The sequence below is a fragment of the Vicugna pacos genome, chromosome 14, assembly GCF_048564905.1.
Source record: "Vicugna pacos chromosome 14, VicPac4, whole genome shotgun sequence".
NCBI lineage: Eukaryota > Metazoa > Chordata > Mammalia > Artiodactyla > Camelidae > Vicugna > Vicugna pacos.
In genome coordinates this window covers 72520482-72534522 of record NC_133000.1, presented here as the reverse complement: position 1 = coordinate 72534522, position 14041 = coordinate 72520482, and the positions used below count along the sequence as shown (strand labels likewise).

Below are 14041 nucleotides of genomic sequence, written 5' to 3'. Positions count from 1 at the left end.
TGGAAAACTCCAGCTTCAAAGGAGCAATAATTCACTTTTAAATAGCAACTTATAAAAAACAGCAGCCTCGAATACACAAACCCCTAGAGTTATGTCTGATGGTACACAGAGGACATACATACTGCATAACCATTTTCAAACAATAATAGAAAATTCAAATTAAGAATTTATATGCATCTCTGAAGAAGCCACCAAATTCACTGAGGGAAACAATGCACTTTGACAAAGTTACAGAAAATACTGATTTACTAATAGTCGGCCAAAAGTCAATTACAATTTTAATAACAAGTCCAGAACAAAAGGAATATCCAGAAGGCTGGTGTCTGGTAAAATGCCAAGGTGGGCTGTGTAGAGTGAGCCATGAGCCCAGAGTTACACTTCACACACTGGTCTGTCCCAAATGAAGCAGGGACGTCATGAAAAGAAACAGAGCTACACAAACATTACAACTTAACGAGCGACCGAGAAAAAGCCAGCCTCGCAGCTGTCGGGGCTTCCCCGTCCTGGCTGGAGCCGAAAAGGAACGTGCGGCAAGCCCGGCCTTCCTTCCACGCCACCGCCATCGCCGTGGGGGGCGTGCTAACCAGGGAGGGAGCACCCCCTTCCTCCCCCTGCCTCTCCCTTTGCGGTGCGTGGGGAAGGCAGCTCAGTCACCAGGCAGCATCTGAAAAGGACAATTCCCGAAGATGTTCCTGCTTTTGCTCACGAAACCCTTCCGAGCACCAAAGCTGGGCACAGCACGCAGTAGGCACTAAACAAATGTCCCTGGGAAAACTGAACGAGTGACGAATGAACAGCGTCATGCAGAGGATAAATGGCCGTGTAAACTGCGGTGGGGGGGGCTCTGAATCCTTATACTTGTGTTTTTCCAAAACCAGAGCTAATTTCATGATTGTTTGTTAGTGACTTATTAATGGTATATCTTTGGGCTCTGAATTCTCTTTGAACCTGAGTTGAATTTTAACTAGTAAGCCTCTATCCTTTAGCTGTGTTATTTCTGTTCAGAGGGAAATCAGCGTGATTTAGACTGAAAATAGGACAGGACCGGTAAAAATGATACTGCCTTCCGTGGAGTGTTGGTGACGTCTGGAAGCCTGTGTTTTAGAAGACTTTGAGAATCCCAGTAACGTCGGGGCAGAGTCAAGATGACCTGGGCCGCTGCCCAGGGGATGGGCTTTGCGACGGTCCCTTAGCTGTGAACCGCATGTCGCTGCTGGTTTTAATTTGCCAGAACTGAGAGGGCAGAGAGGCTCCTGGTGCACGTGGGCGCACATATGCGGCCCCGACACCTGCGTGGAAAATCCGCCAGCTTACCGCTCTGATGTAAAACAACCAAAACCACTGGACAGCAATAAGGGAGTGACCGAAAAAGAAAGCGTTTCATTCTCTTTTTTTTTCCTTCTTAATATTGCTTCTTGTTAACAAACATCCATTGTTATTAATTTGGTTGCTACTTCTAAAAGCAAGTGTTTTGGTGTAACTCTGCTGCCAGGACTTAACCCTTAGGAACGTGCAGCATGGAGAGAAAATAGTAATGGGGGTTTGGGGTGACGCGTCTCACAGCTCAAGTGAAAGCTCAAAGTTGAATACTTTGCCCACTGAACGCAGTGTGCCCCCAGGGGGCCTGAGGTGTTCAGTGTTAACTTAGTCTGACCACGTTCGGGCCAGAAAGGATGCTCCCTGCAGAAGCAGGCTATTTGTGGTCTATTTAGGCTACTGTTCCTTCTGGGGAGAATTTCTTTTCCTTGAGGACACTTTAACCAAAAAGCGAGATGAATGCAAATGCAGGTGATAGTAAACTATTACCTACTATTACTAGGAGAAAGCCTTCCTAGTTAGAGAGAAAGAGAAAAAAGCGAAAAAGGAAAAAGGAAGGGCCCATCTAGCTCGCAAGGAATCCAGGATTCTCTAACCCCAGATTCCGAATCGCTCTTCCCCTGCTCCTTGAACACTTGACAACACAGGGCGGGCCATCTTCTTAGGTCGCTATTTGATCTGCTAACAGGGCGGACAGTATTAGCAATTTGGGAACTGAGTTCTTAAACCCAAACAAAAAGGCACGCGGTCTCTAGATGTGCATTTGCATTATAAAGCGGCCCATTGTGCTCCGAGATTCTGAACGGCCTCGTTCTGAGTCCACTTTCCCCGGTTTATACGGCAAGGTGCCGGTGGGTCTGCACCCAGAGGCCCTCTGGAGCTGAGAGGCCAGCCTAAGGCGCCTACGGCGGTGGCTTCATCTTCTGGGGAAGGAGGCGGGAGGGGAGGGCGCGCGGCAGCAACCTGATGACAGATTCTAAGGGTTAGAGGCGGCTTCCACGAGGAGGGGACTGCGGCAGGCTGCCTCCCTGACAAAAACCTGCTGAGCTGAACAGACACCGCCTGGCCCCAGCCTGAGTTCTGCTCCTGGGCCCAGAGGTTTCCTGCCCGAGGAAGTGTCTGCATACCTCCCTCCTTTTGTCTCAACCGGAGGGTTTAATAGCTCAAGTAACTGAAAAGGACTAACAACAAGGAGGCTCCGGTTTCCAGAGTAACCGGAAAAACAGAGCCCAGTCTCCATGGCAAAGAGAAAAGCCATTTGCTGCAGCCTTTTCAGGCCTTGAGCCGACACTGACAGTTTTCCTATAATCACCCCGGTTATTTGTAGCAACTAACTATATTATAATGTTAACTATAGGAGGTCTTTGAAAATATTCGGGCTGAAAAAAAGGAATAAAAAATGAACTGGGTTTTCTATTGCTTGCGCTATGAGTGCAATTTAAAATGGAACAGTTTAAAATTCATAAAGTAGCCTGTTCTAATGACTCAGCCCCACGGGGGTAGTGCCCTTCTTCCAGCCTCCTGTCCTTAACTCTCTTAGGGCGTCTACACCTACTCAGAAGTCTGCACACAGTCTCAGTGTCTGGAACGCACGCATTTCCACCGAAGAGCAGAGGAAGAATGGTTACACGATCGCCATGCATTTTACTTAATTCACTGCGGAGTGAAGATCCTCTAGCCAGTACGTGGTAGCTGCCGCTTCTTTCAGATACACCCAGGTTGTGCTGTAGGGAGAGCCTGCCCCTGTCCTGAGGCCACACGTGCCCAGCAGTCCCACAGCCCAAGGCTCAGGGTGCCCCCGCACAGGGCCGGGTGCGCCGCGCTGGCCTGGAGAAGCGCTCGGTTTGACGCTGCTTGCTTTCTGCACACACAGGTGCCGCCAGCCTGGGTGGCCTCCCTGCACTGTTTCCTTTTTTTTCTTTTTTTTTACTGTTCTTTATTTGAACCTGGAATGAACTTGAATGAACTTAAATTTCAGTCTCGAACTTTTGTTTAAAAACCAAAATCGTCTTTCTATAGGGCACAGTTAATGATAAGGTTCATTATATGTTCAAGTACTATTACAGCATACCTATTACATAATTAGTATTATATAATATATTAACATGTATAGTTAATACAGTTCCAACATTAAGTCTATGCAACATAACTTCCAGGTGAAACCAAAGCACAGTTTACCGACCATTCTTGCGCACACACACACACAAACACCCACACACACGCAGTGAATGATCGTCTGTCTGTTCCATGGCATACTTCAAATTTCCTGTGCATGCCTAAAAAGATTACTATCAAAATGTGAAGTAACATTACGTTAATAGAAAAATGACAACAACTGTTTTCAGTTTTCTGGGGAAATAGGAATACCTTCTTTTTAAGAGATGTAGCTGAAGAAAAAAAATCCAAAGAAAAATCACTTAATTTTTATTCCATATATAAGAGCTTCCATCGAAAGTTATCAACTTGTCTTTGTTAGTTAAAGTTTGGAGAATAAAATTTGGGAAATAAATATCATGCCATGCCCCTTAAGATTTGCCTCTTTCTGAAATGGCACAATTAAAAAAAGAGAAAAAAAAGTGCCCAATAATTTAGATGTTTATTTACATAATTAGCACTAATCAAGGTCTGATTTTAATTTTCTCCACCATGTATTAAAAACAAGCATACATACACTTTGTCTTAAAACTCAGGGGACATGCATGCAAATCTCCACTTAGCCGCTGTTCCTCCTCCCTAGGAAGAAGCGTCCCCAATGATTAAGGCACAAAGGGCATTTCCAAGCGTGACACACCACGACGGGGACATCGCCTGCAGTGTCAGGCGCCCGAACAGCCCTTCAGCCCCCCAAAGACATCAGGTCCATAGATAATAACACCACTCTTTTTCTGATTTTGTGTTTCTTCCCCAAATCTGTTTGAAAAAATTCAACGTTCTTCCAAGGGAAGGACCATTCCCAACCAGCTGCTCCACAGAGTTCGCCGGGAGAGGGCGGGCTGAGGGCAGCTGGGGCAGGAGGAAGGGGGACCCCATCCATGCTGGAACTGGGGAGGAGGCAGTGATCATTGCTGGACCTCCACCAAGATCACAAGGAAATGCTCCCGGAGCAAAAAGCGATTACCTTGAATCCCAGCGATGTCCCGCCTCCACCCTGACCCAAGTCTATTTATCCATCAGCTTGATCTGCGCTCTGCAGGCCTCTCTCCTATTACATGCTGGGTTTTATAAATTGCTTAAAGATAAAAGCTTACCCTGCTGTAAAAAGAAGTAAGATATAATATTGAATTTGCACTAAAATGAAAAGTTTCCCGGTGCCCCTTATATATTTAAAATTGCTGTTTTCTTGCAATGAATATAATTCACTGTCTTTTCCAAGGTATAATTCCATAAGGGTTGGACCAAACAGAAATGCTCTAATGATTGCAAATGGCTCAAATATTCTGTCCAGTGAGTTAAGTGATAAAAGTTTCTATGTTAAAAGAAATAATAAGTGGAATTTCACACATATTATAGTAATTGTGAAGCATCCAATTTACATAGAAATAACGTGAAAGAATTCTGACCACGGTGTTCTAAGTGAGTCATTACATGCATCGCTGAGACATTTAGAAGCTGCAACATGCCAGGTATGTTTCTTTTAGCATAATAAGTCCTGTAATGGAGCCTTTAAAAGCTTAAAATGTATAGTCAGATTAACCTTTCTGTTTTAAGCGTTTTTTTCCCCCTTCCAAAAAAAAGAAAAGAAAAGAAAAGAAAAAGGCCAGAACAGAAAAATAGAGAATCATTAAAAAGCCAATTAAAGCAAAATTTCTTTCTTTTCTCCATCCAATGGCTCCTCTGAGGCCTTTTCTCTACGATTCAGCATTTTATTTAGTCCTTTAGATTTTGGGGTAAAATGTGGTGTTTTTCCCCCTCCTAAACAAAGGTCCCAGAGTTCACTCAAATTCTTGCACAGAGCACCACAGTGACTCTGAGGCAGGTTATCTCCTAGACGTCAAGGCAGGTCTCTTCAGCGAGAGAGACAGGTGGACGTAGGAAAATTCCAAACTGAAAACCTGTGACACCCGAAGCCAAATAGCCTGCCTTCCTCCTCCTTAGAAGGGGTTGTGGGAACCGCTGTTCCTGCTTTCTTCTCTCCCAGGTTAGCTCTTCATGGACTACTTTATGCAGCGAGAGGCTACTTCTGCTTTGCCTCATTAGGCTCCATGTTTAGTGGATAAATTAGTTACTAAGGAAGATGAGCAAACAGTCCTGGGCCAGTTCTTTCGCTCGTCTGGGGGAGGCAGGGGGGTAGGTCTTCGGGTGTCCTTAAGGGGGAGGTGCTCTTTGTGCAGCCACCTCTTCGAAACCTTCAGCGATGCATGGCCCTTTAAGGCCCCCGCTGTTTGTCCTGAGTCTGGGCTGGCTTCTCACTGCTGGTACTTCGGCCCAGACCGCTCTTTGCCCTACAGGGCTGTCCTGTGGGCTGTGACACGCTCAGCAGCCTTCCTAGCCTCCACCCACCAGATGCCAGGGCTGCCACCCTCCCCTCCTTAGTGACAATCAAAAATTTCTCCAAATATTGCCAAACTGCCCCCAGGGGGAACATCCCCCGCCCCCAAGCTGAGCACCACTGAGAATCACTGTCCAGATTTCAGGACAGGAAACACCCTCATTCCCCCAACCAGGGACAAATGTGGTTACTTGGAGCTCATAGTTTAGACATTCAAAATCGCCTTGAGTTTCTCATGATTTCTTAAAAAAAAAAAAAGCAGCAGCAGAGGAAATCTGGAGCTAAACGAAACTGAAAACGTCAGACACATAATAACAGAAATCAAATGTTGCTAAACACAGTTCTGATTCTCCGAAGCACTCTCCTCCTGGTTAACTTCAGCACTTTGGCATAAAAGGGAATGAGTGGGGCAAGTCCTTAGAAGTCCTCGGGTCTAGAAGAAACGGAAGAGCACGAAGGGCGGAGAAGGGTCTCTGGACCACGTGCCTCCTTGGGCGTGCCAGGTGGACAACAATCAAGATCCACCGGTGCAAGGATCTTACGGGCACTTCGTGATGCTTCTGAGAAGAGACACAGTACAAGGAACGCAGCCCAGAAGCCCGACAGCAATGCTTTAACGTATGCATCTGTGTTTAGAATTTTCCAAGTGTTTTCCAGAACATCACGTCACTTAATTTTCCTAAAGCTGCCCATACTTTGAGATCATTAGTCCAAATTCAAAGGCTGTCATCCATTCATCCGTCATTCACCCACCCACCCACCCACTCATCCACCTATCCGTTTATTACATGTTTATTAAGTCTTTTCCATGTACTGTGCACTCTGAAAAAACTACTTCCTGGGCATTGTGGGGGAAGTGAGTGAGTCAGACGTGATTCCTACATGTAGCTCAGATTTAATAAATAGAGAAATAACAGTGGCTGGACAAATTTACCCTCCACTGTTTCTGTCTACCTGCAAGATACAGCCAATGAATTAATGAGCAAATACGTATTTCTCACACACACACAGAGACACACACACTTCAGACTCGGAAAACTTCCTTTGCATTTAATAGGATGGTGTCACATTAATAAATCTGACAGTGGAGCAAAGGTTGCACATATTAGCTCCTTGTGCTTTGGGAAATATTTTGGAAAACGTATCACTTGTTATACAAATTTTATTGGGTATTATACATTTTAATATGTCTATGTGTATATATGTGTCATCCTGACGTAGGGGTTTCTCTGTTGGGCGACTCAGTTGCCTTGGCTGCTGCTGCTGCACATTGGGGGCAGCTGTGCCTGTGGGAGCTGCAGGCCTCGGCACTGATGTTTGCCAGCCACTCCCTGCCCTAAGGAGCTGACTCACCTCAGCACAGAACACTGGCCCGTCAGAACGTGCTGCTTCCCATCAGTGCTTTCGCTGGTCCAGGTGGTGCGGCGAGGGGGCAGCAGGAAGCGATCCCAAGAGAGCCCAGCACAGCGGGGAGGGCGCTGTGGGCAAGCGTGGGGGGGACAGGCGGGGACGGGAGGGCACGTGCGCATGCACCCCCACCTGCCATCCGCCCCCCACGGCAGTCTGCCCCCCACGGCGGCCGCCAGTCCCCAGGGAGAGCCCTCCTGCTCCCTGGCCTAAACCAATAGCCTGAACAGAGCAGGTAACAAGTGTCCTGGGCTGGTCAGGGTCCCTTCCCAGCACCTCTGAGTGTGACGTTATTCGGACCTGGGGTCGTCGCAGACACTAGGTAAGAGGAGGTCACTCTGGAGGTGGGTGGACCCTGATCCACCAGGACTGGCGTCCTCGTGGGAGAAGGGGCTGCGTGGAGACAGGCAGAGATCGGGCCAAGGACACAAGGATCGTCGGCAACACCAGACGCTGGACGGAGAGAGGAGGGGCGCCCTAGAACGCGTGGAGGAGCACGGCCTGCTGACCACCAGGCCCCAGCCTGGGAGAGAACAGCCTCCTGCCGCGGGAGCCCCAGAAAGCAGCTGTGGTAAGGGATCAGAGACAGACAACGGCCTGCTGGGGTCAGCCAGCACCCAAGGAGGCAGGGCGCCCTGAGGACCAGCCCCCTCGCCCCCCAGACACAGACAGAAGTGGCCAAGAGCAGGCGGGCCCACCTGCTACCGGGCAGGGCTCCCGGCTGAGAGAGGCAACTGACCGTGGGCGGGGAAAGAGGCCACCACGCCCCGTCCAGCAAGGCCACCATCACAGCACAGCCAGAGCCCCAGCAGAGGGAGGGCGAGAGGTTTTCCAAAGCCAAGCACCTCCCCAGCCTGGAGGAGTTCCTCCCACCTCGGCCCTGGGCGCCCGCTCACTGATGAGCCCAGGGCCCTAATCCTGTAAGCTCGTGTCCTGGTGCCAGACCACAGACACAGCTGGGCCCCCCCCCGACGAAATCCCGCCAGGAGTCTTGTTTCCTCTAGAGCTAGCTCACACTGGAACCCTTCAGCTCGAACCAGACCCCCCAGTACAGACACAGGTAACTCTGTTTTTAGCTCGTGGTTCCTGTGGTGCCACTTACCTGCTCGTGGGCGAGGAACCAGCGATCCACCTCCGAGGAGGCAGACGGGGCCCCCTCTTTACCGCCACTGGCTTGGCAGAAACACTGATGACGCCGTGCGGCGGCCAGAGCGGGCAGGGACGGCCTGGCCAGGTGACCCAGAAGCCCGGGTCTCACTCACACAGTGTGTCCACTGCACGGCGACACCCGCCCTGTGTCCCCCCAACCCCCCGAGCGTGGAGCCGCGGACTTCTGAGCTCAGCTGCCTTCCGCGCAGATGGAGAGCACAGCTCAGGGGGGCCTGGTCGACAGGGAAGCCTGTGGTCCAGAAGCCACAGCCTGTGTGATGCCTCCGCCTAGAAGTGGGCCAGACCTGGCAGTCCCGCCTGTGCCCCACGGCGGTGAGCCGAGTCCTGGTGAACCCCAAACGTGACTGCCCACACAGCCACCAGCTCTGGGGCACCTGCCACGTGTCAGCGCTGTGCCACGTGCTCCACAGAGAGGCGCTAATTTAGGGAAAATGATGGACTCGGGGCCCAGGCTCAAGGTCACGCTCACCTCCTCCTTCCTGCAACCTGCAGAGCCGGGGCTCTCAACCAGCAGACTCCTAAACCAAGAGGTGAGACGTCCTCTGGGGGCAGCAGTGGCTCCCGGACTAGACACAGAGCTGCTCCCCTCACCTTCGCGTTAAGAAAGGGTTGTGCCACGTGTGGTGCAGAGACCGTCTGCTTCACGAGGGTCTCAGCTGACAGGGCAGGAAGGACTATCCCTGAAAAACCAGTCACCATTTTGAATACTTCTCCAGCTCCCCTCCCTTTCTCACGCCTTCCAAGGTAAGGTCCCGTTCCACCCAAGAACACCAGGACAACCATCCGAACAAACACGAATGTAACTTTCAGATGAAGAGCCCCAGGACAAAGCAAGAGTCAGAACACCCCCTGCACGGCTGACGCCGCGAAACACCCCGCTAGAGGACTTCTTCTTTTGAATTAATTACGACAATTATGGTGGTACCAAGCCTGCCAAGGAGACAAACAAAACCTCATAAATGTTGCCAGGAGCCAAAATAGCATTTTACTGAGTCAGAACGACACACAGGCTGCCTTCTCCCGCACTGCTGACAGGGCAGGATCTGGGAGCGGGGTCTAGTGCAGTCTCTGCACCCGTTTTGGGGCTGTCGTGACCAAAAATGCAATACGGTTTGGAATGAAAAAAACTGTAGTAGAACGGGGGAGGGGAAGAGCCGTGGATTTCAGGGGATGAATTTTGCAGTTTTAGGAAAGGGAAGAAAAATGGACTACTCTTAAGAGTATCCACAAACACGTGCTTCTCTCTGTATTTAGAGGAGGAACAGGTCAGCCTTCCTCAGCCCAAAACAGGCTGCCCCAGCTAGCTGTCCGCCCGGCCCTGGAAGATGGGACAGTTTTGTGACAGGCCCAGGGGCCAGGGAGGGGCAGCGAGGACAGCCAGTCCTTGGTCTCCCTTCTAGACCAAGACGAGCAATTAGAAAAGGGTGTAGTGTTGAGTCTAGGACACAGTCCCGCCCCAGGAAGGGGAGACCCGTCCACGGCGGAGCAAAGGCAGGTGAACGGGCAGCCTCCACGGCTTTGCGTTCCCTGTCACGACCCATGACACACACATTCTGTGGGCACCAGGAGATGGGAAACAGCCCCAAGCAACGGACCCAGGCAGGAGTCAGGCAGGAACGCACAGGGGAGGGAGGAAGGAAGGTCACAGAGAAAGCAGGAAGAACAGCAGGATGAAGTCTTCATTAAAGCAAGAACAAGCGCCATTGACAACACAGAGCTTCCAGCTCAAGATACCCTCAGCGCAAGTTACAAGACCCGGCAGATTTTAAACAAGAAAAACATTATGTACCTGAAGAGTAAAAAAATGGAGAGAATACCTTCAAAGAACTAGCTTTTGGGAAAAAGGAAAAAAAGGAAAGTTACACACTGCTGAACATGCACTTATGGATTAAACTTCAAACACAGATAAAATAATTCTATAGACTTCCAGGTGTTCAGGGTAAACTCCAGATGAATAAGCAAGCAGAAGTGGCCCTCACGCTCTGCCCCTGTGGCAGGGGGGCCGGGGACCCCGCCTTGTGGCGCACAGTGGTGACCTGGGAACGCCAACCCCACGCAAGCTGATTTCAAATCCAAAGAGCAGCAAGACCATGTTCTCAGAAACGAAGAATTCAAAAAGAAAACCATCTTCTCAACCTCTTTGAACAAAGTGTATGAGACACAGGAAATCCCCCAGCAACATGAGCCCAGAACTCAGTGTGGGGACCTCCTTATATAACTGTAGAATTAAATCTATACAATTGTAAATACGATTCTGAAATTAAAAGTAAAAACAAAATATTTTTGGAAAACAAAGTAGTATAAATTATCACCTTCATTATCACTACCATCTGGCTTTAAAAAACCCCAGATTATATGTTTAAATGTTTAGAAATTATTTCAGGGGAAGGAAGGAGAGAGAATTTCCTCCCCTTTCACAGCTGAGAGTTACTTTCTGACCCTGATAATCAGAGGATAACATATTGAACCCAGATCTAAGAACATGAATGGCAGCCACCGAAGAAATGCAAAAAGCTAAATTGACTGTTTTCTAATCAGTAAAGGTAAAAATACATAATTTATTTGGAGATAGAGAAACGTCAAAGGAAAGGCCGAGAATAAGAAATGCTTGCTTATGAGATCAAATGATGGTCAATGGGAACCAAACACATGTATTATTTTAAAACTTCACAAGGGACGTGAATCCAAAATGGAGACTCAATAGCCTGTATTGTTTCAGCGAGGATGCTCTGCACAGGCCGGTGCTAGGACACCCTTTCACTCCCACTGTTCATCATGTCTAGAAATTGGAGGAATTAGAAAGAGGCGAAATTACCATCACTTCCTTCTCAGCTCTCTCTCAAAAAATAATTCAAAAATTGCAAAATAATGTAAACTTCAGTATCTATTTAGACAGGCAGTAGAAAAACACATACAAAAAATAACATAATTCCTATTATTGACAATAATGAAAAACTTCAGAATAATCATGCAACATAAAAGATATTAAAATAACGCTAATGAAAAACATATCTCTATCAACCAAGATTTACTGAAGGAACAGATATAAATAATATCATAAAAGCCTGTACTATTCCTAGATAAGAAAGCCATAACATGTGTCATAAAAATGTCAGTTCACCCCTGGAAGAAATTCCAATAAAAAGTCTAACAGCATAGTTTCGCAAATTTTAACCAAGTTATATTCAACTACATAAGAAAGCATAAGTGAGTAAGGAAAACAGAAAGATCCTTAAAGGAAAAAATAACACGGAGGTGAACCATCGCTGCACGTAGAACACAGCACGTACGCCCACACCAGCTCAAGGACCGCACAGCTCCAGCGATGAGCTCAGCGGGCCAACAGCACAGACAAAACAGCAGAAGAGCCAGACTGTGCTTTAGTCTTTAGCGTAACGTACAAACGCGTTTTACATCAGGGGAGAAAGACAGAAATATTAAATAACTTCATCTGACATAACCGTTTTATCTATTAGTGATAGATAGATAAATGTTAACACTTACATCACGCATCTAAATAAACTACAGGATTACTGCAACAACAAAGTCAGAAGAGAACCAGAGAAAGAAAATTTTATATGCGTAGCTATATGATGTGAAGACAGATTTTGTCAACAGAGCATTAAAATGGACATTCTAAGGAAAATTCTGATGGATTTGACAACCTAAAATTTTCAGACCCTTTTACTGTTAAAAAATATACAAGGGCAAACGACAAATTGGGGGAAATATTACGAACATGTACAGTACCCAGAAGGCTATTCAATACCTCAATATATAAAAAGCACTTGCAAATCAGAAAAAACACCTCCATAGAAGAACAGATTATGGACACAAATAACCAATTCAGAAAGCAGACCAATACACAGCGAGTCGCGAATGAAAACTCTTCAACTTCACTAAAGACCGAAAGAACACAGCTTCAAACTAGATACTGTTCTTCATGGTCAAAATGGCAAGGATTTGTCAAAAATAACAATACTCAGATTGTCGAGCGTAACAGAATCAGGAATCATTCCCATACCTTACTGATGGGTGTGTCCATTCGTGTGAACTTCCTGGAGTGCAGGTTTCTCAGCGTCTCAGGGGCCTTGTAAATGTTTTCCTCTTATCGAACCAGCAACCGTGTTTCATGATTTTGTCCCCTAAGGAAATAATCAGAAATAAACACTAAGATTTTTGACCAAGGACTTAAATTGTAATTTCTATATCAAACTTGGAGAATAAAGACCTAGATGTTCATCAAGAAAAAAACACTTTAAAATAAGTCAACTTAAAGTAACTATGATTTTATAAGAGACCACTGGATAATGTTCAGAAATCATTTTAGAAAAGCATTTAATGATACGGAAAAATTCTCATGGTGTAATTCTAAGTGAAAATGCAGGATATAAAATTCCCCATACGTTATGGTCTCTACTGATCTTTAAAATATTTACTTTTTCTATAATCAGCATGCACTTATTCTTTCAATTAGAGTGATTATGTTCAATATAATTCTTTTAAAAACCAAACTATGAGAAAGCATCTCCACATGGGGCGTTTTGGGTCCAGGACCCAGCCTGTTACGTCATTACTTATGTCAAGAATCGGAACACAGAGAATCAGATCGGCAGCCCTTTCGCCTCTCTGCTTGATTTCGGGGCTTGGCGGTGGGTGGGCCCCCGGGGCTCCACCTGTCTAGTATCTCCATCTACAGAACATCCACGTCTCCCAGGTTCTCTCCTGCTCCAGAAAGCCGTGTGTGATCCTGCTTAGCAAAGTGGCCTTTAGCAGGCGGTCAAAGGGTGTCAGCCCAGAAAGTGAGGGCACCACGCTGAGTGTGAACAGCGTGGTTCGGGCCACAGTGGAGGAAGCGAACGAGGGAGCGAGAGCACCGTGGAGTCGGGTGAGGGCAGCACAGGCCTGTCTGGAGCCACTGCCCGAGCTGGCCTGACTTCCTCCAACGTCTCTCAGCCAGGAGCACCGCGGGCGGAGGGCGCACAGCTCTCGTCCCGCGTGGGTCCCTGCAGCGTGGTGTCCTTTCACCCTGTGCCCAGAGTGGGGCTCCTGAGCTCTGTCTGCGGCTCCCAGCGGGGTGTGTGTCGTTCACCTTCTCTGCCGCCAGCTGTGGTTCTGTGGGAGGGTCTGATCCAGCCCCTCGGACTTGGATTATGTATTTATTCCCCGTGTTTGCTGGTTTAATGAGCTGAAAGTAATCCCTCTCGCGGTTTTACATCACACTCAAAAACGTTCTTACTTCTGTGTAAACATTTTGTGTAAACGTGATTTCAGTTCCTCCGCCGTTTGTTCAAGGGACACGAGGTGCCACCCACTGGGTTTCAGTTCTTAGAGATCATACTCTTCCCACCGAGGGAGGTATTTTTAATATTCTTGTTTTGTTGCTCAGTAACAGATTGCATTTTATGTTTCTATGATTTCACATGCCTACTTCACAAAGGAATGTTTCCTCTGGCTTCAAAAAGGGTACAAAGTGTATCAGACACTTTTGAAAGGGTTTTGACATTTCACTGTCACACGTGGTGGTGGAGGCTGTTATCCCCAAACAAGTACCTGCACATTGATTTTCTGTTCATCCCACTTGGGTCCACGCCGCCTGGGCCCTGCTCCTGGAATCTCTGTGCGGGCCCACCAGTGCCAGCTCACCATGGCACCGGC

At 47.7% G+C, this 14041-nt stretch overlaps 1 long non-coding RNA gene across 2 annotated transcripts in view; it reads right to left on the bottom strand.

The window, feature by feature from the left end:
- Nucleotides 1-13708, bottom strand: part of LOC140701196 (uncharacterized) — a 237504-nt gene extending 223796 nt beyond the window's left edge. For both annotated transcript variants that reach the window (XR_012080149.1, XR_012080150.1), the window contains exons 1-2: nucleotides 13623-13708; nucleotides 12408-12528 (exon numbers count right to left, since the gene is read on the bottom strand). This is a non-coding gene — a long non-coding RNA (uncharacterized lncRNA). The remainder of the gene's footprint in view (nucleotides 1-12407; nucleotides 12529-13622) is intronic.
- Between the last annotated feature and the right edge of the window lie 333 nt (nucleotides 13709-14041).